At 50.0% G+C, this 27969-nt stretch overlaps 1 long non-coding RNA gene across 1 annotated transcript; it reads right to left on the bottom strand.

Moving 5' to 3' along the window:
• On the bottom strand, nt 1-27969 carry LOC144380115 (uncharacterized). The gene is made up of 6 exons (XR_013443933.1): nt 27670-27969; nt 25521-25557; nt 19037-19154; nt 911-1038; nt 323-406; nt 1-136 (listed from the first exon to the last, which is right to left on the bottom strand). It is a non-coding gene; the product is annotated as an uncharacterized LOC144380115 (long non-coding RNA).

Here is a 27969-nt window from a genome sequence, read left to right as displayed (position 1 = left end):
AGCCCTGATAGTGGGAGACAGGGCCACTCACAGTCCTAGTGCCAGGAGGGCAGAAGTGGGGGCTCCTGGACTGGCCCCTCGAAGGCTTCCTGGAAGAGGAGGGGTTGGGCCCAGCCAAAGGGTGAGCAAGAGGGCCCTGCACAGGGGTGGGGCAGGAAGGAGGGAGTTCTGAGTGGAGCAGAGAGCACGGTTCTTCCAGAGAGAGACCCCTGCGTCTTGGCAGATGACTCCTCCTGGCTAGGGCCCCAACACTACCTCCCACTAAGCCCCCCGGGACCCCAGCTGCCCCCTCCCTAGATGCCCCTCTCAGCTCCAGACTCACCTGCTCTTCCTTTGCCTCCTGCCACCGTGGGCCTGGTGCTCCCATTCAAGGGACGTGCGGCCTCCCCTGTGCCCGTCTGGGCTCCTGCCAGGACAGGGACTTCAGCCCAGTCCTTCCCCCAAGCACGGCCCCACCCGGCCCGGCCCCCACCTGCAGAGGGGAGATGCACCCACCCCTGGCTCTGTGGGCCTCCCCCAGGCTGCGGAAACTGCCCATTACACCCGGCCGATAATGGCCCCTCAATTGAATTAAGAGAGTTCACGGGAAGCCCAGGCATGAAATCTGTTTCCGTGAAAGTCCAAATTTGGGAGAGCGGTAGGAGCGGGGGTGGGAAGGCACTGTGGATCCACCAAAGAAAACACCCCCGTGCATTTGTTTCCAATTGCCTTCCAGCATGCTCGCACCCTCCCTGCTTGCCCGAAGACCTTGGGCGTGGGGCCAGACGCTGCGTTCGTAATTCTCTCTCATTAATGGGTAATTTCCCCTTGAGTGGGGGAGGAAGGAGGAAAGCCTTGGGGGAGGGGGAGGCAGGCAGCACGTGGCCCTCCCACGGGGAGCCTCAGGACCCAGTGGGCACAGCCGACTCACCTCTTGGCCTGCTCCCACCGGGATCCCGATGAACAGATGGGAAACTGAGGCAGCCGGCAGCCGGCTTGGTATTCTCTGAGTCCTGTGCTGTTAACAGTGCCAGGAAGCAGGAGAGAGGCACCAAGAACCTAGGAAAGGTGCAGAACGGTCAGATTTCCAAATTATCCGCCTCGGCACCTGAAACCATTCTCCGTGTGGGATGGAGAACAGCGTGGAGGCCCCGGGCAGAAATCCTGGCTCCCCTCGAGGGCTCTGGGCAGCCGGCTCGCCCACACCGAGCCGTGGCTTTCTCCGGGGGCCTGCCCCTGGCTTGGCTGAGTCACAGACCGCATGAGGCTCCTGCCACCCGGGATGCCCACAGTTCAGGCTCTGGGACGTCTTCCCCTGCCCACTACTCACCACCCCGGAGCCCCACCTGCGGCTTTGCAACCGTCACCATGAAAGACGCTCAGGAAGTGGCCATGGGGAGCCCTGTGTGCATCACGTGGCGGGTGTTGTGTGACACACACAGGCCCGAGCTGGGAGCAGGCACGAGAAGCCCCACGGGAGGGGCAGGAAGGGGCGCAAAGTGCCGCGCTCAGAGCCTCTCCAACATCGGTGGACCAGACTAGGTGCAGCCTCCCACCCTGTGCAGGCCCATTTTGGAAACCAAGTGAGTGCTGTGGACCACTGTCTGCCCGAGACAAGTGTCCCGCCTGCCCGTGGCTAGTCTGGCCTGTGGACTTCTTGGCTTCTGGGCCCCAGGTAGATCCCTGGCGGGAGGAACGGGGGACCCGGAGGGGAAGCTATTTAAGCCAGGCTCCAGCCCAGCCCCGCTCAGCCCAGCTCCCAGGGTGGCCCAGCTGTGACTCCAGACGGAGGCGCCGGGCCCAGAGCCCCTGGCAGGGCCAGCCTGGCAGCCGCAGGACGAGCCACGGCATGCCGGGGGACACTCTGAGACCCGCCGTGGACGAGCAGGCTCCTCCCCTGGCCAGCCTGATAGAGTGTGACTAACGGGCAAAACGTGAGGCTAATGGAAAGCAAACACGGACGGACAGGCAGCCCACACGGTGTTTACTCAGCAGCTCGCTGCGCGGCCGAGCGGCCTGGCCACGGGCTGTGGCTCTGTCAATCACGGGCGGCTGTTTGTCTAACCTCACCAAGTGTGTTTCTCTTTATTAGCAGAACACAGATAGGGAAGGAGATCTGCCCCCAGATGCGCGGCTGCAGGAATGCGCCCTCCCAGCAGAGCAGAGTGCGGCTGAGGGGCCTAGGAACAGGGGACCCCTTACCTGCCCCGGCTGCTCTGGAGGCCTGTGGGCTCTGCTCTGCTGAGCGTTCACCTGGCCAGGCCCTGGGAAGGGCGTCCTACAGGGGCTCCCTCTGAAGCCCGCACACCCCCAAGGGGCTGTCATCGGACCGCGTACAGCTGCTGAGCTCGGGTGGGCAGGTGGCCCACCCAGAGACACACAGCCAGGAGGAAGTGGCGGGCCCTGGGGATGCCACCGATCGCTGTCTCTTCACCACAATCAGCGTTCTGTTCCCAGGGCCGCCAGGCTGACCCGGCCTGAGTCGGCTGGCTCCTCGGTCGCTCCAGGTGCATCCCAAAGGCTCTGTGCCGGGGAGCCTTCCTCCTGTGCTTAGGCAGGCCCAGCACGCTTCTGTAAAGTGTTGTGCGTGTCAGCTTCTCGCAACTACTCTCTTTGCTTTTGTAGCACGAAAGTGACTATAAACCAAAGTGCGTGGCTGTGTCCCAATAAAACTTTATTTGTACAAACAGGCTGTGGGCAGAGTCCCCGGTGCTAGATTGATTGCTAAAAGTTCTTCAGGCTTTCCTGTGTCCACGTCCTGTGCAGGGCAATGCTCAGCGCCTCCCAAGGAGAGGTGGAGTGTGAGCCCCAGCCACCCGCTGGAAATCTGGGCCGCCCTCACGTGCTTGGTCCGCAGAGGAGACAACAGTGTGTTGGATGCAAGCCCAAACCGCAGGGACTGGCCCACGCCCACAACGTCCTCACATCCTGCCAAGGGTGCCCCTGTCCGCACGACTCACACGCCTGCTGGAGCTGGCCTAGACCAGCTGGCTGAGGAATCATTCATCGGGTGTCTCTGCTGGAAGACCACCTTCCCCTTTCCACACCGAGCTCTTTGGAAGGAAGTCATTTTGTCAGTTCACATCGAAGGGTTGGGGAGTCCTGCCCCCTCCTTGAGGGCAGACTATCTTCAGAAATTATTTGAAATTCTCCTGCACAGAAGGTTTGTATCTCTCCCCACTTACCAATTTGCTTACTATTCGTATCGGAATGATCCCATGGATATTTATCTTAGTTTGGGTTACAACCCAGTGCTGCGGTCTTCATTCTGAGGCTCAGGTTGTCCCCGCTTTGGCCGCTGGGAGCTTCTCCAGTTGCCTCCCGTGCCTGCACCTTTGGAACGCTCGTGTGTGTGTGTGTGTGTGTGTGTGTGTGTGTGTTTGAGCGCGTCCTTGCTTCCTCCCACTGCAAGATGCTCCAGTTACGCCTTGCACATTTCTCGCCCCAGCCTTCAAACCTCTCCTTTCTCCAAGGCGCCCTGGTTCTTCTTCTTGGAGGATGGCATTAGAAACCCAGATCTGAGTGCGCGTGCTCGTTGCTGCTGGGGCGTCATTTCTCCTGGGCCCCCTCAGGTGACAGAGCAAACGGTGGATGTCTTCATACTAACTGTGTATGCACGCGTCTATAACTATTTCTCTGCGGACCATCGTATCAAGTCAAACATGAGTTCGTACTGATGGCTCCCACTCAAATCCATCACCGCGCGGACCGTCACAGCCGCCGCCCCTGCTTATCTGCAGTTCCCCAGCAGTGAGGCTCCCGCTCCCCCACCCACACCCGCGTAGTCAGTACACGCCGGCGCGCGTGCAGAGCCCGTGGGAGACAACGCTGCGCACTTCCTGCGCTTCAGGCCGCCGAGCTCTGCTCACTTCCAGGCCAGCGCCTCTCCCCGCCCCTTCGGTGAGGCTGTTCCAAGCATTTGTGATACAATCCCCTCATCAAGTCTGCGTTCCGTCCTGGGATCCTCGACATCCTAAATAACTAAACATTCTTTCCACATGTGAAGATTCACTCTTCATTGCGTCAAGTTCTATGGGTGTGACAAACGCGTAGTGTCTTGTATCCGCCATTACAGAATCATACAGAATCACTTTATTGCCCTAAAAACGCCCTGTCGTCCATCCCTCTCCTCACTGTCTCTTTGACACCTCCCGGGTTCTGCCTCTTCCAGGCTGCCCTACAGGTAGAATCATGTAGTAGGTGGGTTATATTATTTCATGGCCTCCATCACCCAGTTCTGGGCGCCCAAGGGGTCTTGCTAGCGCAGCCGCCTCTGCACTGGCTTCCCTCCCTCTGTCCCTTGCTTCCTGTGTCCACTCCACGCAGCCACCAGAGGCCCGCCACCTTCCCCCTCTACTCAAGAGTTCCCCCTGAGCCTCCTCTCTGTGTCTGGAAGCCCCGCAGGACCCACTCTCTGACCCCACATCCAACGCCTCTCCCCACTCTTCCCTGTGCTCCAGCCCCTCTCCATCTGCCTCCGGGACTCTCCACTGGCTGTTCCTTCTGCTGTTCCCACAGACACCCTCCCAACACACTCCTCACCTCCCTCAGGTCCGTACTCATGTGCCAACCCTTCAGAGAGGCTTCTGCTCCCCTTTCCTTGCTTTGCTTTCTAATGGTTTATTACCATTGGAAAAACTATATAGAGAAAACCTTACTGAGATAGAATTCGTATAACATTCAATTCACCCATTTAAAGGGTACAATTGAATGGCAGGTGACATTTTTAATTCTTTTTGAACAAGGGCAATATACATAAAATTTGCCATTCTAACCATTTTAAGTGAACAAATCCATGACGTTAATTACGTTCACAACGTGCAACTATCACCACTATTTCCAGAATTCTTTCACAGACCATACAGAAGCTCTGTCTCATTGAACACCGATTCCCCATCTACCTGACCCACCCCGGCCCCCGGCAACCTCTAAACTACTTTCTGTGCCTATGAATTTGCCTGGTGTAGATATTTCATATAAGTGGAATCATTCAATATTTGTCCTTTTGTGTCCGGCTTACTTCACTTAGCATAACGTTCTCAAGGTCCATCCATGGAGTAGCAGGTGTCAGAAATTCATTCCTTCTTAAGGCTGAATAATATTCCATTATATGACGATATCACATTGTGTTTATATATTTATCTGTTGACATACACTTGTATTGTTTCCACCTTTTGGCTATTGTGGATAACCATACAATTAATATTAGCATACAAATATCTGTCTGAGTCCCTGTTTTCAATTCTTCTGGGGATATACCTAGGAGTGCAGTTTGTAGGTCATATGGCACTTCTGTGTTCAGTCTTTTTAAGAACTGCCTAACTATAGTTGTCACACCAATTTACACCACCACTAGCAACGTACAAGGTTCCAATGTCTCCACATCTTCACCAACACTTGTAATTTTCTGTTCTGCTTTGATTATAACCACCCTAGTAGGTGTGAAGTGGTATCTCATTGTAGTTTTGATTTATTTGTATTTCCCTAATGTCTGATGATGTTGGACATCTTTTCATGTACTTATTCGCCATTTTAATATCTTCTTGGATAAGAGTTCTTTGCCCATTTTTATTTATTTTTAAAGATTTTATTTATTTATTTATTTTTAAAGATTTTATTTATTTATTTGACAGAGAGAGACAGCGAGAGAGGGAACACAAGCAGGGGGAGTGGGAGAGGGAGAAGCAGGCTTCCCGCTGAGCAGGGAGCCCAATGCGGGGCTCAATCCCAGGACCCTGGGATCATGACCTGAGCCGAAGGCAGACGCTTAACGACTGAGCCACCCAGGTACTCCCTTTACCCATTATTTAACTGAGTTGTTCGTCTTTCTGTTGTTGACTTATAGGGTTTTTTTTTAGTATATATTCTGGATATTAAACCATTATCAAATATGTGATTTGCAATATATTTTCTCCTATTCTGTAGGCTGTCTTTTCACTTTTTTGATAATATTCTTTGATGCACAAAAATTTTTAATCTTATTGAAGTCCAGTTTATCTATCTTTGTATTGCTCACACTTTTGGTGTCACATCTGGAATCTACTACTAAACAAGATCATAAAGATTTACCTTGTGTTTTCTTCTAAGAGTGTTATGGTTTTAGCTCTTATATTCAGGACATTGATCCATTTTGAGTTAATTTTAGATATGGCATGAGATGGGGATCCCACTTCATTATTTTGCTTGTAGAAATTCAGTTGTCCTAACACCATTTTTTGAAGAGACTATCCTTTTCCCAAAAATGGACTTGGCACCCTTGTCAAAAGTCAATTGGCCATAGGATTATGGGTTTACTTCCGGACTCAATCTTTTCCATGTCTATGTCTTTTCCATTGGTTTGCACATCTATCTTTATGCTAGTATCACACTATTTTGTTTACTATAAATTTGTAGTCAGTTTTGAAATTGGGAACTGTGAGTCCTTCAAATTATTCATTTTCAAGATTGTTTTGGATATTCATGGCTCCTTGCAATTAATGTGAAATTGGGGATCAGATTTTTCAGTTCGGCAAAACAAATGCTATGGAATTTTGGTAAGCATTGTGTAGAATCTGTAGAGTCTTTGGGCAGTATAGACATCTTAACAATATTGAGCCTTTCCGTCAAAGAACACAGGACATTTTTCATTTGTTTAGATCTTCTTTAATTTATTTCAGCAATGTTTTATACTTTTCAGTGTATAAGTCTTTTACCTCCTTGGTTAAATTTATTCTTTGGTATTTTATTCTTTTAGGTGCTATTATAAATGGGATTGCTTCCTTAATTTCCTTTTTTGGATTGTTCACTGCTGGTATATATAAACACAACTGACTTTTATGTATTGATCTTGTACCCTGTAAATTTTGCTGAATTTTTCAATTAGTTCTAGTAGCTTTCTTATGGATTCTTTGGGATTTTTTCTATATAAGACCATGCCATCTACAATAGAGATCATTTTACATCTATCTTTTTAACTTGAATGTCTTTTTATTTCTTTTTCTTGTCTGATTGCTCTGGCTAGTCCAGTGTAATGTTGTATAGCAGTGATGAAAGTGGGCATCCTTGTCTTGATCATAGGTTGGACCAGACTTTCACCATTGTGTATGATGCTTGCTGTGGGTTTTTCATAAATACCCTGTATCATGTGGAGGAAATTCCCTTCCATTTCTACTTTTTTGAGTATTTTTATCATGAAACGGTGTTGGATTTTGTCAAATGTCTTTTCTGAATCAGTGGAAATGATCAGGTGGTTTTATTCTTTCCTTCTATTAATGTGATGTATTACATTGATTTTCTTATGTTGAACTAACTGTATTCATAGGATAAATCCTACTTACTGTATAATTTTAAATACCCTGTTAGATTCAGCTTGCTAGTCATTATGGACTTTATGTTTGCCTCACTTCCCTATCACCACCAAATTCGAATGTTAAAGTTGTAACCTACAGTCGGATGGCATTTGGAGGTGGGGCCTTTGGAAGGTAATTGGGTTTAGATGAGGCTGAGGGTGGGAACCTCATCATGTGATTAGTGCCCTTATAAAAGAGGAAGAGAGAGATTTCTCTCTCTCATTCTTTCTCTCTCCCCCTCTCCTCCTCCCTCTCTCCCCCCTCCCTCCCTCTCTCTCTCTCCCTCTCTCTCTTCCTGTCTCCCTCCCTCACTCACTCTCTCTCTTCCCCTTCTCTCCCTCTTTCCCCCTCTTCCCCCTTCCCTCCCTCTCTCCCTTTCTTTCTATACACATGCACCGAGGAAAGGCTATATGAGTGCACAGTGAGAAAGTGGCCATCTGTGAGCCATGAAGAAGTTTCTTACCAGAATCCTAACATGCTAGTACCCTAATGTTGGACTTTCAGCCTCCAGAACTGTGAGAAAATAAATGTCTGTTCTTTAGGCCACCCAGTCTATAGTATTATGGTATACTAAGACATTAGTATTTTGTTGAAGATTTTTACATCTTTACTCATAAGAGTCATAGTCTGTAATTTTCTTTTCTCATGATGTTTTATCTAGCATTGGTATCAGGGTAGTACTGATCTTATAGAAAGAGTCAGGAAGTGTTCACTCCTCTCTTGTTTTCTTTTTTTGAAAGAGAGTACTCATAGGGAGGAGGGGCAGAAGGAGAGGAAGAGAGAGAATTTTAAGCAGGCTTCACACCCAGCATGGAGCCCAATGCGCAGCTCAATCTCACGACCCTGAGATCACGACCTGAGCCTAAATCAAGAGTCAGATGCTTAACTGACTGAGCTACCCAGGTGCACCTCTCCTCTCCTCTTTTTTTGGAAGAATTTGATAGAGTAGGAGTTCAATCTTCTTTAAGTGTTTGGTAGAATTCACTAATGGAGCTATATGGTCTGAATTTTTCTTTGTTTGGTATGTTGTGTTTTCTTTTTTAGTAGTCTCTACGTATTTTCTGATTTCTCTTATTATTTCTTCTTGACCCCTTGGTTGTTTAAGAGTGTGCTGTTTAATTTCTGTAATATTTGTAAATTTCCCAGACTTCCTCTGTTATTGATTTTCAGCTTCATTCCATTGTGGTCAAAGAAGATACTTTGTATGGTATTTATCTTTTAAAATCTACTGAGACTTGTTTTGTGGTCTAACATATGTTGTATCCCAGAGAATGTTGCAGAGAAAAATGTGTATTTTACTGTTGTTGGGTTGAGTGTTTTATGTTTATTGGGTCTACTTGATTTAGAGTATTGTTCAATTCCTCTATTTTCTTGTTAATCTTCTTGTCTATATGCTCTATCTCTTATTGAAAGTGGAATTTTGAAATTTCCAATTTTTTAAAAAATTTTTTTATTGTTATGTTAATCCCCATACATTACATCATTAGTTTTAGATATAGTGTTCCATGATTCATTGTTTGTGCGTAACACCCAGTGCTCCATGAAGAATGTGCCCTCCTCAATACCCATCACCAGGCTAACCCATCCTCTCACCCCACTCCCCTCTAGAACCCTCAGTTTGTTTTTCAGAGTCCATCGTCTCTCATGGTTCGTCTACCCCTCCGATTTCCCCCCCTTCATTCTTCCCCTCCTGCTACATTCTTCTTTTTTTTTTTTCTTTCTTAACATATATTGCATTATTTGTTTCAGAGGTACAGATCTGAGATTCAACAGTCTTGCACAATTCACAGCACTTACCAGAGCACATACCCTCCCCAGCGTCCATCACCCAGTCACCCCATCCCTCCCACCCCATCCCCCACTCCAGCAACCCTCAGTTTGTTTCCTGAGATTAAGAATTCCTCATATCAGTGAGGTCATATGATACATGTCTTTCTCTGTTGACTTATTTCGCTCAGCATAATACCCTCCAGTTCCATCCACGTCGTTGCAAATGGCAAGATCTCATTCCTTTTGATGGCTGCATAATATTCCATTGTATATATATACCACCTCTTCTTTATCCATTCATCTGTTGATGGACATCTTGGCTCTTTCCACAGTTTGGCTATTGTGGACATTGCTGCTATAAACATTGGGGTGCACATACCCTTTTGGATCCCTACTTTTGTATCTTTGGGGTAAATACCCAGTAGTGCAATTGCTAGATCATATGGTAGCTCTATTTTCAACTTTTTGAGGAATCTCCATACTGTTTTCCAGAGTGGCTGTACCAGCTTGCATCCCCACCAACAGTGTAGGAGGGTTCCCCTTTCTCCACATCCCCGCCAACATCTGTCATTTCCTGACTTGTTAATTTTAGCCATTCTGACTGGTGTGAGGTGGTATCTCATTGACGTTTTGATTTGGATTTCCCTGATGCCGAGCGATATTGAGCACTTTTTCATGTGTCTGTTGGCCATTTGGATGTCTTCTTTGGAAAAATGTCTGTTCATGTCTTCTGCCCATTTCTTGATTGGATTCTTTGTTCTTTTGGTGTTGAGTTTGATGAGTTCTTTATAGATTTTGGATACTAGCCCTTTATCTGATATGTCATTTGCAAATATCTTCTCCCATTCTGTCAGTTGTCTTTTGGTTTTGTTGACTGTTTCCTTTGCTTTGCAAAAGCTTTTTATCTTGATGAAGTCCCAATAGTTCATTTTCACCCTTGCTTCCCTTGCCTTTGGCGATGTTTCTAGGAAGAAGTTGCTGCGGCTGAGGTCAAAGAGGTTGCTGCCTGTGTTCTCCTTCAGGATTTTGATGGACTCCTGTCTCACATTTAGGTCTTTCAACCATTTGGAGTCTATTTTTGTGTGTGGTGTAAGGAAATGGTCCAGTTTCATTCTTCTGCATGTGGCTGTCCAATTTTCCCAACACCATTTGTTGAAGAGCCTGTCTTTTTTCCATTGGACATTCTTTCCTGCTTTGTCAAAGATGAGTTGACCATAGAGTTGAGGGTCCATTTCTGGGCTCTCTATTCTGTTCCATTGATCTATGTGCCTGTTTTTGTGCCAGTACCATACTGTCTTGATGATGACAGCTTTGTAATAGAGCTGGAAGTCTGGAATTGTGATGCCGCCAGCTTTGCTTTTCTTTTTCAACATTCCTCTGGCTATGCGGGGTCTTTTCTGGTTCCATACAAATTTTAGGATTATTTGTTCCATTTCTTTGAAAAAAGTGGATGGTATTTTGATGGGGATTGCATTGAATGTGTAGATTGCTCTAGGTAGCATTGACATCTTCCCAATATTTGTTCTTCCAATCCATGAGCATGGAACGTTTTTCCATTTCTTTGTGTCTTCCTCAATTTCTTTCATGAGTATTTTATAGTTTTCTGAGTACAGATCCTTTGCCTCTTTGGTTAGATTTATTCCTAGGTATCTTATGGTTTTGGGTGCAATTGTAAATGGGATCGACTCCTTAATTTCTCTTTCTTCTGTCTTGTTGTTGGTGTATAGGAATGCCACTGACTTCTGTGCATTGATTTTATATCCTGCCACTTTACTGAATTCCTCTATGAGTTCTAGCAGTTTTGGGGTGGAGTCTTTTGGGTTTTCCACATAAAGTATCATATCATCTGCAAAGAGTGAGAGTTTGACTTCTTCTTTGCTGATTTGGATGCCTTTTCTTTCTTTTTGTTGTCTGATTGCTGGGGCTAGGACTTCCAACACTATGTTGAATAGCAGTGGTGATAGTGGACATCCCTGCCGCGTTCCTGACCTTAGGGGGAAAGCTCTCAGTTTTTCCCCATTGAGAATGATATTTGCTGTAGGTTTTTCATAGATGGCTTTTATGATATTGAGGTATGTACCCTCTATGCCTATACTCTGAAGAGTTTTGATCAAGAAAGGATGCTGTACTTTGTCAAATGCTTTTTCTGCATCTATTGACAGGATCATATGATTCTTGTTCTTTCTTTTGTTAATGTATTGTATCACGTTGATTGATTTGCGGATGTTGAACCAACCTTGCAGCCCAGGGATAAATCCCACTTGGTTGTGGTGAATAATCCTTTTAATGTACTGTTGGATCCTATTGGCTAGTATTTTGGTGAGAATTTTTGCATCCATGTTCATCAGGGATATTGGTCTGTAATTCTCCTTTTTGATGGGGTCTTTGTCTGGTTTGGGGATCAAGGTAATGCTGGCCTCATAAAATGAGTTTGGAAGTTTTCCTTCCATTTCTATTTTTTGGAACAGTTTCAGAAGAATAGGTATTAATTCTTCTTGAAATGTTTGGTAGAATTCCCCTGGGAAGCCATCTGGCCCTGGGCTTTTGTGTTTTGGGAGATTTTTGATGACTGCTTCAATTTCCTTAGTGGTTATAGGTCTGTTCAGGTTTTCTATTTCTTCCTGGTTCAGTTTTGGTAGTTGATACATCTCTAGGAATGCATCCATTTCTTCCAGGTTATCTAATTTGCTGGCATAGAGTTGCTCATCATATGTTCTTATAATTGTTTGTATTTCTTCAGTGTTGGTTGTGATCTCTCCTCTTTCATTCATGATTTTGTTGATTTGGGTCATTTCTCTTTTCTTTTTGATAAGTCTGGCCAGGGGGGTTTATCAATCTTGTTAATTCTTTCAAAGAACCAGCTCCTTGTTTCATTGATCTGTTCTACTGTTCTTTGAGTTTCTATTTCATTGATTTCTGCTCTGATCTTTATTATTTCTCTTCTCCTGCTGGGTTTAGGCTTTATTTGCTGTTCTTTCTCCAGCTCCTTTAGGTGTAGGGTTAGGTTGTGTACTTGAGACCTTTCTTGTTTCTTGAGAAAGACTTGTATTGCTATATACTTTCCTCTTAGGACTGCCTTTGCTGCATCCCAAAGATTTTGAATAGTTGTGTTTTCATTTTCGTTGGTTTCCATGAATTTTTTTAATTTTTCTTTAATTTCCTGGTTGACCCATTCATTCTCCAGTAGGATGCTCTTTAGCCTCCATGTATTTGAGTTCTTTCCAACTTTCCTCTTGTGATTGAGTTCTAGTTTCAAAGCATTGTGGTCTGAAAATAGGCAGGGAATGATCCCAATCTTTTGGTACTGGTTGAGACCTGATTTATGACCTAGGATGTGATCGATTCTGGAGAATGTTCCATGGGCACTAGAGAAGAATGTGTATTCCGTTGCTTTGGGATGGAATGTTCTGAATATGTCTGTGAAGTCCATTTGGTCTAGTGTGTCATTTAAAGTCTTTATTTCCTTGTTGATCTTTTGCTTAGACGATCTGTCCATTTCAGTGAGGGGGGTGTTAAAGTCCCCCACTATTATTGTATTGTTGTCGATGTGTTTCTTTGCTTTTGTTATTAATTGCCTTATATAATTGGCTGCTCCCATGTTAGGGGCATAGATATTTACAATTGTTAGATCTTCTTGTTGGATAGACCCTTTAAGTAGGATATAGTGTCCTTCCTCATCTCTTATTACAGTCTTTGGTTTAAAATCTAATTTGTCTGATATAAGGATTGCCACCCCAGCTTTCTTTTGGTGCCCATTAGCATGGTAAATGGTTTTCCACCCCCCTCACTTTAAATCTGGGGGTGTCTTTGGTTCTAAAATGAGTCTCTTGCAGACAGCATATCGATGGGTCTTGTTTTTTAATCCAATCTGATAGCCTGTGTCTTTTGATTGGGGCATTTAGCCCATTTACATTCAGGGTAACTATTGAAAGATAGGAATTTAGTGCCATTGTATTGCCTGTAAGGTGACTGTTACTGTATATTGTCTCTGTTCCTTTCTGGTCTATGTTGCCTTTAGGCTCTCTCTTTGCTTAGAGGACCCCTTTCAAGATTTCTTGTAGGGCTGGTTTCGTGTTTGCAAATTCCTTTAGTTTTTGTTTGCCCTGGAAGCTTTTTATCTCTCCTTCAATTTTCAATGACAGCCTAGCTGGATATAGTATTCTTGGCTGCATATTTTTCTCATTTAGTGCTCTGAATATATCATGCCAGTCCTTTCTGGCCTGCCAGGTCTCTGTGGATAGGTCTGTTGCCAATCTAATGTTTCTACCATTGTAGGTTACATATCTCTTCTCCCGAGCTGCTTTCAGGATTTTCTCTTTGTCTCTGAGACTCGTAAGTTTTACTATTAGATGTTGGGGTGTTGACCTATTTTTATTGATTTTGAGAGGGGTTCTCTGTGCTTCCTGGATTTTGATGCCTGAAGAAGGTGAGTCTCCCCGGATCTGCCGCTTGTTGGGTCCCTGCTGGAGGAGCAGTGGCCCGACTGTGCCGCGGATCACGGTTTATGGCAACCCCGAGCTGAGAGCCCGCGCCTTGGCTCTGTCTCTGCAGCCGGCTTCCCTGCTCCGATACCTGGGAGCTCTGCCGCACTCAGGCACCCCTGAGTCTTTCTGTGACCACGAGGGATCTTTCTGTGACTGGTCTTTCTGTGACCACGAGGGTCCTGAGACCACACTGTCCTGCGAGGGTTCCACCCCCCACTTAGCCACCAGAGTGATGTCCCTCAGTGGAGCAGACTTCTAAAAGTCCCGATTTTGTGCCCTGCGGCTCTATCACTTGCCAGAAGCGGCCGACGGAGGCCCCTCCCCCGCCATCTATCCTCCCGAATATCGCCTCTGATTCCCTTCTCCGCACGTCCTACCTTCCAGAAAGTGGTCGCTTTTCTGTTCAAAGAGTTGTTGCTATTCTTTTCTTCGATCTCCTGTTGAGTTTGTAGGTGTTCAGAATGGTTTGATCCCTATCCAGCTGAATTCCTGAGACCAGATGAAATCCAGGTCTCCTACTCCTCCACCATCTTGCTCCGCCCCTCCTGAAATTTCCAATTATTAATGTAGAACTGTCCATTTCTTCCTTGAAATCTGACAAAGTTTCTTTGTATATTTTTTAGCTTTGTTTTTTCCAGCTTTATTGAGACGTAATTAATATATAACATTGTGTAAGTTTGTGGTGTATAACATTATGATTTGATACACATATATTGCAAAATGATTACCACGATAAGGTTACTTAACCCCTCCATCACCTTACATAGTTACCCTTTTGGTAGTGGTGAGAAATTTTAAGGCCTACTCTCTTAGCAACTTTCAAATTTACATTACAGTATTGTTAACTACAGTCACCATGCTGTGCTTTAGATCTCCAGAATTATTCATCTTATAACTGGAAGTTTGTACCACCTATGACCTTCATTCATTCCCCCCAGTACACACCATCTCACCCCTGGCAACTATCAATCTACTTACTGTTTCTAGCTTAGTTTTTTAAGATTCCACATATAAGTAAGTTCACTGTATTTATTTTCTTCTCGCTGATTTTTTTTTTTTTTTTACTTAGCATAATGTCCTCAAGCTTCACCCATGTTGCTGCAAATGGCAGGATTTCCTTCTTTTTTATGGCTGAATAATATCCCTTTACATCAACCCCATTTTCTTTATGCATTTGTCTGCTGATGGACCATTTGGTTGTTTCCATGTCTTAGCTATTGTAAATAGTGCCACAATGAACATGGGAAGGCAGATATCTCTTCAAAACAGTGATTTTGTTTCCTTTGGATGTATATCCAGTTGTGGAATAATTGGATCGTATGGTAATTACATTTTTAATTTTTTAAGGAGCTTCCATACTATCTTCCATAGTGGTTGTACCAATTTACATTCCCACCAACAGTGCATGAGGGTTACCTTTTCTCCACATCCTTACCAACATGTGTTATTTCTTGTCTTTTTGATAATAGTCTAATATGTGTGAGGTGATAGCTCATTGTGGTTTCAATTTGTATTTCCTTGGTGATTAGTGACATCGAGCACCATTCCATGTACCTCTTGCCCATTTGTATATCTTCTTTGGAAAAAAATGTCTATTCATGTTCTCTGCCCATTTTTAAATCAATTTTTTTTTGCTATTTGATTGTATGTGTTCTTTATATGCTTTATATATTAACCCCTTATCAGATACATGGTTTGCAAATATTTTCTCCCATTCCATAGGTTGACTTTTCATTTTGTTGATTATTTCCTTTACTGTGCAGAATAATTTCAGTTTGATGTAGCCCCACTTTTTCATTTTTGCTTTTGTTCCTTATGCTCTTGGTATCATATCCACAAAAATCATTATGATGACCAATGTCTGGAGGTTTTTCCATATGTTTTCATCTAGGATTTTTATAGTTTCAGTTCTTAGGTTTAAGTCTTTAGTCTACTTGGAGTTAGCTTTTTGCTAGTGGTGTAAGATAGGGGTCCAATTTCATTCTTTTGCATGGGGATATCCAGTTTCCCCAATACCATTTATTGAAGAGATTATCTTTCCCCCTATTGAGTATTTTTGGTACCCTTGTCAAATTATTAGTTGACCATCTATACATCGGTTTATTTCTCAGATATTGATTCTGTTCCATTGGTCTATGTGTCTATTTTTATGCCAGTACCATACTGTTTTGATTACTATAGCTTTATAATATAGTGTGAGATCAGGAAGTGTGATGCCTCCAGCTTTGTTCTTCTTTCTCAAGATTGCTTTGGCTATTGAGCTCTTTTGTGGTTCTATACAAATTTTAAGATTGTTTTTTCCATTTCTGTAAACAATACTATTGGACTTGATAGGGATTGTGTTGAATCTATATATGTATTTGGGTAGTGTGGACAATTTAACAATATTAATTCTTCTAATCCATGAACACAGGGCATATTGGCACTGCCTTCTGGCTTCCAAGTTATCTTTTTTTTTTTAATTTAAATTCAATTAACCAACATATAGTACATCATTGGTTTCAGATGTAGTGTTCAACAATTCATCAGTTGCATATAACACGCAGTGCTCATCACATCTCGTACCCTCCTAAATGCTCATCACTCAATTACCCCATCCCCCACCCTGGCTTCCAAGATTTCTGATGAGAAATCAGCTGTTGATATTATCAAAGATCCCTTGTATGCAATGAGTCACTTCTCTCTTGCTTTGCTTTCAAGATTTTTTCTTTGTCTTTGTCTTTTAGCAGTTTGATTATAATGTGTCTCAGTGTGGGCCTCTTTGAGTTTATCCTTCTTTGAGTTTGTTGAGCTCCTTGGATTTGTAGATTTATCAAATTTCTGAAATATTTGACTATTATTTCTTCAGAGTATTCTTCCTACACCTTTCTCTGGCTCCTCTCTGCTTGAAACTCCCATTATGCATATGTTGGCCCGCTTGATGCATTCCACAGGTTCTTTAGGCTTCATTCAATTTTCTGCATATTTTCTTGGTCTCTGTCTCTGCTCTTCAGATTCAATAATTTCTTTTTTTTTTTTTTTAAGGTTTTACTTATTTGCGAGAGAGAGAATGAGAGACAGAGAGCATGAGAGGGAGGAGGGTCAGAGGGAGAAGCAGACTCCCCGCCGAGCAGGGAGCCCGATGCGGGACTCGATCCCGGGACTCCAGGATCATGACCTGAGCCGAAGGCCGTCGCTTAACCAACTGAGCCACCCAGGCGCCCCGGGATTCAATAATTTCAATTGGCCTATCTTCAAGTTTTATGATGTTTTTTGTCTGCTCAAATCTGCTGTTAAGCCCCTTTAGTGAATTTTTCATTTCAGTTATTGTACTTTTCAGCTCCAGAACTTTTGTTTAATTTCTTTCTACAATTCCTTTTTCTTTATTCAAAATCTCATGTCATTTATATATTATTTTTCTAATTTTCTTTAGTTCTTTGTCCAAGTTTAAAGTCTTTGTCATCTAGTAAGTCTGGTGGCTGGGCTTCCTCAGGGGCAATTTTTGTCAATATATTTTTTCCTTTGAATAGATCTCTCTCTCTCTCTCCACCACCCTCCCTCCCTCTCTCTCATACACCTTGTGATTTTTTGTTGTTGTTGTTGAAAACTGGACATTTAATGTTATACTGTGGTAACTTTAAAAATCAGATTCTTCCTCTTTCTCAGCATTTGCTGTTTTGTTTTGATTGTTGAAAGATGTAGCTTTGGTAGTATATTTATTTAGGGACTCTCCCAAAGTATTTTTGCAAAGACTTTAATTTTTGTCATGTGTGCTTACTGAACTCTTGTTCCTTTACCTCATGTTCAGCTAATATTTTGACAGAGATTTCCTTGTATGTCAGGAACTTAAAGAAAAGGAGAGAAAAAACACAAACACAAACAGTAAACAAAAATAAGCATCTCTCCCAGTCTTTGCGAATTGTCTCTGTGCTGGGGCTCCCCAACACTTAGGCAGGCTTGCACTCAGCCTCAGGATAATCCCAACATGAAAGCTTATGGTCTTCTTGTCATTTCTGAGCAAGTGTCTTGTCCTGGGCATTTGTATGGCTTTCAATAATCCTCTATATTTTTGGTGCTTTTGAATATTCTATTTTCCCAAAGAATTGAGAATCTCCCAGTTTTTCCTCTTGGGCCTTAGACAGTTGTTATATGTCTCAACCATAGTCTTTTGTCTGAACCATCTGTGGGTTGTTAGTTTGCCTTGCAAAGCTAAAGGCAATGCTCACCCCTCTTCTGGCCTGAGGTCTGAATCAGGGGAAACAGAGATGAGTTCCTTGCATCAGTCCTCCAGGTGTCCCCCAGACCAGTTAGAACAGACCATACACGATAATGGTCAAATAAGGTCTTTCTGCTCCCTTGAACCAGGGACCAGGATTTCAGACTGGGAATTGGGCTGCTGCCACTTGAAGACTATCCACTGCACCAGGGGAGAGGTAGATAGGCCAAAGGCAAGGAAAATGCCCCAAAGCTTTCCTGCTGTTTTCAAGTTGTCTTTTTCTTGATTCATTGTTCATTTGGTTGCTGTAAACCTTTGACTGTTTTCCAGAGTTCTGACAGTTTCTGCTTGTTTCTCGATGTTTCTGTAGAAGGACAGGCATTTGGAGCTCCTCTGCACCATTTTGCTGATGTCCCTCTCCTCATGCATTCTTAACTTTAATTATGGATATCAAGTCCTACCCTTATTGGCTCCCCCTCCTTTCTGCCCATCCGTGCACAATGACAGTGGCTGTTGCCAGAGTCCTCCTTGGTGCTGGTGAGCCCAGTGTCATAGCAGTGTCCAGGTTCATAGCAATTCCTCATCCTTATTGCTCCAGAGGGGAAACATCCTCTGAATCCTTCCCAGGAGCACAGTCAGCGGGAGGGTTTTCAGGACTTAGTAGAGGTTGTTCCAAGCACACCAACTTCTCAGAGTATCTGATCCCAACCACATAACTGAGCCAAAGTACTTCTGACATCTGCAATCTCATTTAGGCAGGCCACCATTTCTTCTAAGCTTCCAGGAGCCATCCCAGCAGGGTATTAAGGCCAGTTCCAGGCATCCTAGCTGGTGGGATCTTCGTTTGCTCAGGCTGCTGTACTAAAATGCCATGGGTTGGGGGCCTAACAGCTCCAGAAGGGGGTACAACCTGGCCAGCCTCATGGTTTATCCCTGGAGACCCTGAGTAGAGGACCCCATTGAGTCCCACCGACCTGGACTCCTGACCTTCTGGCCTATGCAACAGAGAGAAGATGATTTTGTCACTCCCAGCCTCAGGGTCCCCTACGGAAGCTGAGAATTCAGGCTTCGCTGTGATTTGGCCACTCTCAGTTCCTCCCAGTCCACTGTCCAGCTGCAGGCAATGAGAGGCTCCTAACACAACCCTACAGGGAGCAAAGGGGACAGATGAACTGTCCTCCAGAGCCCTCTGGTGGGGATGAGGGACTGAGTGGCCATATTGCCCCACTTTGTTGAATGAATAAAAGGACATTGAGACATTCCCCCGTTGGGTCACTTACTCATCTGAGCACACTTGCCTCTTCTGTCTCTGATACCCAGCTGTGCACTTCCAGCTTGGAAAAGAAGGTGCTCTGTGAGTCCTGGGGTTGGCTGGGAGGAGGTGCTGAGGAAATCTTCCTGGAAGAAGAGGTAATGGATCTTTTATGTAAAGACAGCAAGGAAATCATCCTGCGGCAGCAAACGGGGATCCCTTTGCAGCAGAGGCCAGGAGAGGCCTATGAGCTTGGTGGTGCTGGGACCACCCTGTGACCTGCCAGCTCGGTTGACCAGGGAAGTCACCAGTCGCTGGACTTCAGTCTCTGTACCCATAAGGGCAAGGAGTCGGCTGAGTTGGAGCAGGGGCTCAGAGGCCCCTGGGCTCCATCACAGGGACAAGTGTGTGACTGTGGCCAGCCATCCCAGCCTCGCATGCTGAGTTCCCTGCTTTGGAGCCCCAGGGCCACTGGGAAGGCTGAGCACAGCCTGCCAGGGCCTGGGGCTGCCCGAGGCTCAGTGCCTTGCGAGCGTGCAGGTTCGTGTGTAAGTGGGAGGTGTAGGTGTGCGGTGGGGTGTATGTGAGTGTGTGTGTGTGCATGTGTCGTGTGTAGATGTGATTTGGACGTGGATAGGTACATGTGTGGTTTGTATGTGTGTGGTGTGTATAGATGTGCGTGTGTCATGTGTCTGTGTGTCTGTGTGACTCATCCCTTACCCTCCCGTCCTCCCCCAGGTGAACCCTACAAGCTGTGGGACCTTGGCCGGGGCAGACAGTGGCCATGCCACTGGGCCTGTCCCCTTGGGCTACTTCGGCCCCTCGAGTGCAGGTGGAGCCCGGGGTCCAGGGCCTGGTCTGGGACTCTGGGAGGAGGAAAGGCAAGACACAGGGGCCAGGTGGGGGCAGGAGCGCAGCCTGACAGGTCGGCTGGCGTATCCTCCCCACAGGGGCAGCCCATCGGGGCAGGGCCCCCCAGCAGCAGTCGCCACTAAGGTGTGGCAGACATAGGCGCTCCGGCTCCTCCTCAGCCCTCCCCACTGCCAGGCCGGGAACAGGGGAGGGGCTCACAGAGCAGAAAATGACCTGGTCTCCTATGCGCTTTCCAGAGGTCTCCACCCACAGCTCCAGTGCTCAGGGAGCCCGGGGCATGGCTTTGATGTGGGGGGTTCTTTCCGTGCAAATGCGCCCACTTCTCAGGTGCCAGAGGCCTGCACTGGCTCTGAGGCTTTGCTCCCAGAGCCAGGACTCCTGGTGGGAATGGGCAGAGGGAACCAGGCCGGAGGCCGGCCCCGCAGTGTAGACCGCATCCCGCCGCACACGGCCCCAGAAGCTCGCAGTCCGGGTACCATGCTCATGCCTCACTTTCACAGTGTTCACAGGTTCGTGTCTTTTATGCACAGATTGTGATTATTTGTGTGTGAAATGGTAATTGCTGTCGTCTGGGCGACTTAACCAGAGCTCCCAGTGCGTGGCTGCTTTGGACGGTGCCTTGTTTCTGGACCCCACCACGGAGGCCTGCTCTGCTGTGCTTGGTGTCGCTGTTTGTCTGGGCTTTGTTCTTTGAACACACAGTGTCTCATGCATGAGAGTTTTCGATTTGGGTTATTAATTTTTCCGCTCACTCCTGTGCCTCCTACCGCCGCTCAGCCCTCTGAGCTGTGTGCCCACCGCATGCAGCCCCCAACCCCCAGCCACCTCTGGTCTCAGCAGGCTGTCCTCACAGCCCTCCTGGTCCCCCCAGGACCTGTGTGAAAGGGGGACGTTCTTAGAAGTAGCCGAGGCCCTCTGTGTCCCAGCAAGCTCAGAATGGAGTCCCAGTAAAGACTCCCATGTCCTTTGGCTTTGAGCTAATGGCAGCCAGGCCCCTGGGGAAACGTTTGAGACAAATGTGGGCTCTGGAATTGAAAACCCATAGGGCTGGTGTGATAAAGCAGTGATGAAAACACACATGTACAAGTACACACATATCACACGCAGAGACTCACATACACACATGCATGGATGCACACACACAGGGACTCATACACATGCGTAGATGCACACATAACACGTGCGCACAAACACGCGTGCGCACAAACACGCGTGCGCACGACCATGTGCACACGCGTACACGACGCACGCACCCACACCCTGAATGCTCACCTTCACTGTGGTCTCCCCAGCCCACACCCACCGTACACACCCCGGGCCAAGCACTCTGTCTGTCTCACTGGGGAAGTCTGAGGGAATTTAGGACCATCTGACAGACAGGAAAGACGAGGCCCTGGGAGATGGCCTGTCCTCACTGGGTTCTGTCTGGGCGACACAGGCGGCAGATGCTGGGCACAGATTCCTTGTAGGAATGAGGGGTGGTCTCAGCTTTGTTTTGGGGACTGGGGGAAACATGGAGCACCCCCGGTGTGGGAGGAGGAAGGGGATGCGGATTCCAGGCCAGAGGTCAGAGGTTGGGGTGGGGGCATGCCCCTGAGGAAGTGCCCTCTGGAAGGGAGGGGTGTCTGCAGATCTTCCCCACAGACAAAAGCACTTTCAGGGCTGGGGCAGGCGCCCAGGGGCCCTGAGGAGAGGCGGCCCCAGACTCTGCTGGCCTCCAGGGATGAGGGACAAGCAGGGACGGTGCCTGGACCTAGGCCCCTCAGGAAATCACTTTCAGATCTCTCTCCAGCTCACTAATGTGAGCGCTGCTGGAGAACTGCCTTTTACCTAAATTGCCTCAATTTTCAATTTGCTTGACATTTGAGCAGCACGAGGCTTTCTGGCTCCCTTCCTGGAGCAGCCCCTGCCTGGGACATCCCAGGGCCCAGCAAGTGGGGTGCAGGGCACCTGGGGGCCAGAGGTGCCTGTGGGAAGGGCGCACAACCCTGGCTCCCCCTGAGCTCCTAGATGGAAGTCAGGTCTGCACCTCAGCCTGGCCACCCTGCCTGGGACCCCTCCCATCCCGCCGTGGCCCCTCCCACAGCCCTCCCCTATGGGCTCCTCTGCAGCCCAGCCCGCTCCCAGCTCCTTTACTGTTGAGGCTGGGGGTCTGCGGGAATGAGCAACAGGCTCACTCGCTCCATAGACAATGTGCAAGCCAGGGAGTGACCCCGGAAATAAGTAGACTGTTCTCCCCCCACCCCCACCCCCCAGGAGGAGGGGAGCGGCAGGGAGTTAGAGAGGAGTGGAGGGGAGGGGTTGAGGCTGGTGTTAGGAGCTCCAGCGGATCTGGACCGCAGGTGGAGGAAGGCAAGAGGTTGCCCCAAGGCTTGTGTCCCCCAGGGCAGGGCAGGCTTCAGGGCAGAGGATGCACTTGTAATGCAGGCATTTCCTGGCCTGAGAGAGAGATGGAAGCCAGAGGGTGAAGAGAGGGAGGTGAGATACAGGGAGACCAAATGAGAGAGAGAAACCAACCAACTAGAGAAACTCCATGCTCTCCCTCTAGAAGAAGGAATGAAGAGGAGGGGAGGAGGGAGGAGGAGGGAGGTGGGGAGAGGAGGGGAGGGAGGAGGAAGGAAAAGGAGGAGGGGAGGAAGGAAGAAGGGAGGATGAGGTGAGGAGGGAGGGGAGGGGTGGGGGAGGAGAGGAGGATGAGGGGAGGAGCAAGGTATGGGAGGAAGGAAGAGGGGGAAGTGGGAGGAGGGAGGAGGAGAGGGGGGAAGAAGGAAGAGAGGAGGAGGGAGGAAGAGGAAGGAGGGGAGGAGGAGGGGAGGAGGGGAGGATGAGGGGAAGAGCAGGGTAGGGAGAAGGAGGGGAGGAAGGAAGTGGGAGGAGGGAGGGGGAAGGGGAGAAGGGAGGGGGAAGGGGAGGAGGGGGGGAGGGGGAAAAGGGAGAGAGTGGAGGGGAGGAGGGAAGAGGGGGAGGTGGGGAGGAGGGGAGGATGAGGGGAAGAGCAGGGTAGGGAGAAGGAGGGGAGGAAGGAAGTGGGAGGAGGGAGGGGGAAGGGGAGGAGGGAGGGGGAAGGGAGGAGGGAGGGGGAGGGGGAAAAGGGAGAGAGTGGAGGGGAGGAGGGAAGAGGGGCAGGTGGGGAGGAGGGGAGGATGAGGGGAAGAGCAGGGTAGGGAGAAGGAGGGGAGGAAGGAAGTGGGAGGAGGGAGGAGGGGAGGAGGGAGGAAAAAGGGAGAGGGTGGAGGGGAGGAGGGAAGAGGAGGGAGGAGGAAGGAGGAGGGGAGGAGGGAGGAGGAGGCCGGTGGGCTGGGCTGTCTCCCGGGAGCCCTGACCCCACTGGGCGCCCGAGGCTCCCCTCCTGGCCGTGCTCAGGTTTCCGGGCTGAATGCAGGCAGATTGAGTAACCAATGCATGTGCTACACATTATGAAGAAAGCCTTAAAAAGCCCTCGTTTATCGCTGTTTACGTTCCGTGATTGAGGGGAGAATTTGCCAAGACCAAAGGTTACTGCTGGTGTTTCTGTGACCAATATTACCTCAAACTAAAGCAATTAGCTTCAAGGAAACACAGTTGTCTTTGGGGGCTCTCAAGAGCGACCTGTAATGTGCGAGATGGATCGCTGCCCCGCCCGCAGGAGCCGGGCCTGGTCACCTGTCTGGTGGGCCTCGGTTTCCCTCCCTGGGGGACGGGGACCCAGATTCGAGGCTCCCGGCCATGCACCTAATTTTCCTGGTTTAGCTCCCAGAGGATGTGCTTTTTGGCTTTTCTCCCTGAGGCTGTTTCTACTCACATTTGGCCATTAAAATCCTTTCTTGAGACAATTACGGAGAAAGCTTGAAGGGTAATTAGTGACTGCTAATTAGCAAATGCTCTCCTTCCAAGGAGGGCAGACGTGAGAAATCTGCACCGTGTGTCTCTGCTAGGCTTCCCCGGCCAGGGCTTTGTGGGGGACGGCTGGGGGCAGGGACTGGCTGTGCCTCAGTCTCCCGTCCGTCCGTCGGCAAGCCGGTGATGAGGGCGCCTGCACGGGGTCCTGAGGAGGGAACGGAAAGGGCACCAAGTGCTTGGAAGAGTTCCCGGCAAGTAGGCAGCGTAGAAAAGCTTATTCCCACTGTTGCCCCCAAGAACCTGGAGGAACTGGCCAGGGCAGCTGCAGGGACAGAGGCGAGGGAGGCAGACAGCCCCCAAGGGGAGGGGAGAGAGGCCAGAAGCTGCTCTGGGGGCCGGGGGTGGTCCTGCCACCTGCTTCCCACCACCTGTCTCCACACCTCTTGCAAACCAACCAGCTTAAGCCACTTAGTAGCTGCCACTGTGCCCCCCATCACAGCACGTCTCCTGCCTAGCCGTGAGCCAGAGACACCAGCCCCCAGGAGGCGCCAAGGGTGGACTGACTTTGAAGGCACAGACATCGGCCAGGCGGCTGGGCCCAACACAGCCCTGCCCCACACTCTCCTGGCACCTTACCGGTGGGAGCGCCTCTTGGGGATATAGGGCTGATCATGTCTCTCCCTCCTAGAGCTGTCACAAGTCCTAGCGGGTTTTACAGGGCATGGAGCAGCGTGGGCAGCAAGGGGTGAACCCTGGCCCTGGGGAGGGGGTCAGACCAGGCCACTCGGGTTTGCATGCTGGTGGGGAAACACTCCCAAACAAGTGACCTCTCACTGCAGGACCTGGAAACAGAGCAGCACCCAGGCCGGATTTGAGGAGGGGTCCGGGCTGCCCTCCAGGAGGCCCCAGGACAGCCCAGCGGTCACACTCTTACACTTCACCAAGTCTCTGGGCTGACCACGGAATAAGCAGGCTGGCCCTCAGGTGGGCCAGAGGCCTGAGCCTGTTGCCCAGGAGCAGAGGTACGGGGGCCACTGGGGGCGAGGAGTCCTGGAGGCTCTGTCCCGGCCCGCATGCCCTCAGGTCCTCTGCGGTGTGGAGAGTGTCCACTCAGGGACAGAGTCTCAGTGCAAGGCTAGATGAAACCGTGAGCTGGACAGCCAGGGTTCCATGGCCAGCAGGGACACGGGTGCATGCCCTAAACTACAAGAGGGACATTGGGGCTCCCCAAATTGACCATTTGTCGTTTGCTCCTCCTGTTATTGCCCCATGTCATAGATGACGGAACCGAGGCTCAGAGGGGATAGAACTGTGCATTCACGGCTCGGACAGACATTCGCCAAGTTGCTGGATGGTTTCGGGCCTCTTTGTATCTGCCCCGTATCCCCAGCTTCTTGGAGCCCGGTCCATCCAGAAAGCCCACCGGGCACCCTCCGGTCTTCTCCACCTGCAGGCTCAGGGGCACCCCAGCTCCATCTGTCGAGAACTGAGTGCAGGCCCACGCCCATCTGTGCCAACCCTGACACCTCCTCTCTGACGCATCTGAGCTGGGGGACAGCGGTGTGGGGGGCTGGCCCCCAGCAGGCTCCTGCCTTCCTGCCAGGCACTCTCCGCTGGACCTGCCGAGGGCTCCTGGGCAGGGTTCGTCTTCAGCTGCTCGTTGATGCACCCAGCCCAGGGCAGCCTCAGTGTCCCCAGCCCCTCTGGTCAGTGAGCACCAGCCCTGTAACCTGAAGATGCCCCGAGGGACCCCACCACCCCTCTCGCACTCCGCTCCCACCTCCAGAGAGACCCGTTCATTCTTCAAGGACGCCACTCACCCTCAGCATAAAGCGCCCATTCTTCACCAGCATGGGGCTGGGGTGGGAAAATATTTTCCAAAGGTCAGTTTTCCAATTATACTTAAAATTTGAAAGCTCATTTTTTTCTTTTTTGCCTCCCCTCGGTGCAGCCGTGTTCTGCTAATTTCATAAAGATACCATTTAGCTGAGGTAGGTGGGATTCTGGGCATCAGAACAGCTTCCCAACGTCAACAGCCAGCCTAACCGTAACCACTGACTTCCCATCATTTGTGGGGAAAAAAAACGTTTCTCTCCCCAAAAATTATGGCCTGTAGGAATCAGACAACATCCCCATTGCCCAGCGGGAAATTACAGAGATTTTCTTGCGTATTTAACTTTAAGCCACGTTTATAAAGTCCTGCTCTGTCTTAATGACTCGCTCCCGGTCCTGGGGAAGCAGGAGGTTTGAGCCAGTCCCAGGGGCCTGTGATGCAGGTGAGTGCCCCTGTCACAGGTCAGCGCTACCCTGGATCCCCACTCACTGGCCTGCGTGCAGGTCGGGGGGACAGAGCAGGGCAGACAGGATGGTTTCCGCTAGGCCCCTCCAGGGGGAACAGGATGAAGGGTCCACAGGCAGCAACCAGGGGACCCGACCCGGACGCCCCTCTCCCTCTTCTGCCTCCTCTGATGCCCAGACACCACCTCTCGCTCTGCTGACCCCACTGACCTCCAGACGCCCCTCTCTCCCTCTTCTGACCCCGCTGACCCCCAGATGCCCCTCTCTCCCTCCTCTGACCCCGCTGACCCCCAGACGCCCCTCTCTCCCTCCTCTGACCCCGCTGACCCCCAGACGCCCCTCTCTCCCTCTTCTGACCCCGCTGACCCCCAGACGCCCCTCTCTCCCTCCGCTGACCTGAGACCCCCAGACACCCCTCTCTCCCTCCTCTGACCCCGCTGACCCCCAGACACCCCCTCTCCCTCCTCTGACCCCGCTGACCCCCAGACACCCCTCTCTCCCTCCTCTGACCCCACTGACCCCCAGACGCCCCTCTCTCCCTCCTCTGACCCCGCTGACCCCCAGACGCCCCTCTCTCCCTCCACTGACCTGAGACCCCCAGACACCCCTCTCTCCCTCCTCTGACCCCGCTGACCCCCAGACGCCCCTCTCTCCCTCCGCTGACCCTGAGACCCCCAGACACCCCTCTCCCTCCTCTGACCCCGCTGACCCCCAGACACCCCTCTCTCCCTCTTCTGACCCCACTGACCCCCAGACGCCCCCCTCTCCCTCCTCTGACCCCGCTGAACCCCAGACGCCCCTTCTCTCCCTCCTCTGACCCCGCTGACCCCCAGACGCCCCTCTCTCCCTCTTCTGACCCCGCTGACCCCCAGACGCCCCTCTCTCCCTCCGCTGACCTGAGACCCCCAGACACCCCTCTCTCCCTCCTCTGACCCCGCTGACCCCCAGACACCCCTCTCTCCCTCCGCTGACCCCGCTGACCCCCAGACACCCCTCTCTCCCTCCGCTGACCCCGCTGACCCCCAGACACCCCCTCTCCCTCCTCTGACCCCACTGACCCCCAGACGCCCCTCTCCCTCCGCTGACCCCGCTGACCCCCAGACGCCCCTCTCTCCCTCCGTTGACCCCGCTGACCCCCAGATGCCCCCTCCCTCCTCTGACCCCGCTGACCCCCAGATGCCCCCTCTCCTTCCTCTGATCTCGCTGACCCCCAGATGCCCCTCTCCCTCCATTGACCCCGCTGACCCCCAGACGCCCCTCTCTCCCTCCTCTGACCCTGCTGACCCCCAGATGCCCCTCTCTCCCTCCTCTGACCCCCAGATGCCCCTCTCCCTCTATTGACCCCACTGACCCGCAGACGCCCCTCCCTCATTCCCTCCTCTGATCCTGCTGACCCCCAGATGCCCCTCTCTCCCTCCTCTGACCCCACTGACCCCCAGATGCCCTCCTCTCCCTCCTCTGACCCCCAGATGCCCCCCCTCCCTCACTCCCTCCTCTGACCCTGCTGACCCCCAGACGCCCCTCTCCCTCCACTGACCCCCAGACGCCCCTCTCTCCCTCCTCTGACCCCGCTGACGGGAACTGGGAACCTGCCTTCTCCCTGCCCCCACCCTGTGGGTCCCCACACCCCATCCTCCCCCTTAGCCAGGTCTTGTCCCTCCAGGTCCAAACCTCCAACGCCTCAACATGGCTCGGAGCGAGGGGGCACCTCCCCAAGGCCTGCCGAGCTGCCCCTCTTGCAGGTCACGGGGGCACCAGGTGAGGAGGCAAGTGATGGAGAGATTTCAGAAGCCACGGCGGCGGGGTGGGGCGGGGGTCGGTGAGTGCGCCCGGGGGCTTGAACCCATCCTGCGGGAGGAAGGCCAGTCCTTTCCCAGGGTGGGGAGGGGGCAAGCTGCGGGACAGGATGCGGCCCCCAGTGCTCTGGGGCGGTCACCCCTGGGCCGGGCTGTCCAGGACACCTCCAGGAAG

This window comes from Halichoerus grypus, chromosome 14, assembly GCF_964656455.1.
Source record: "Halichoerus grypus chromosome 14, mHalGry1.hap1.1, whole genome shotgun sequence".
Lineage (NCBI taxonomy): Eukaryota > Metazoa > Chordata > Mammalia > Carnivora > Phocidae > Halichoerus > Halichoerus grypus.
The sequence above is the reverse complement of the archived record's forward strand: the minus strand, read 5'-3'. Positions and strand labels throughout refer to the sequence as shown.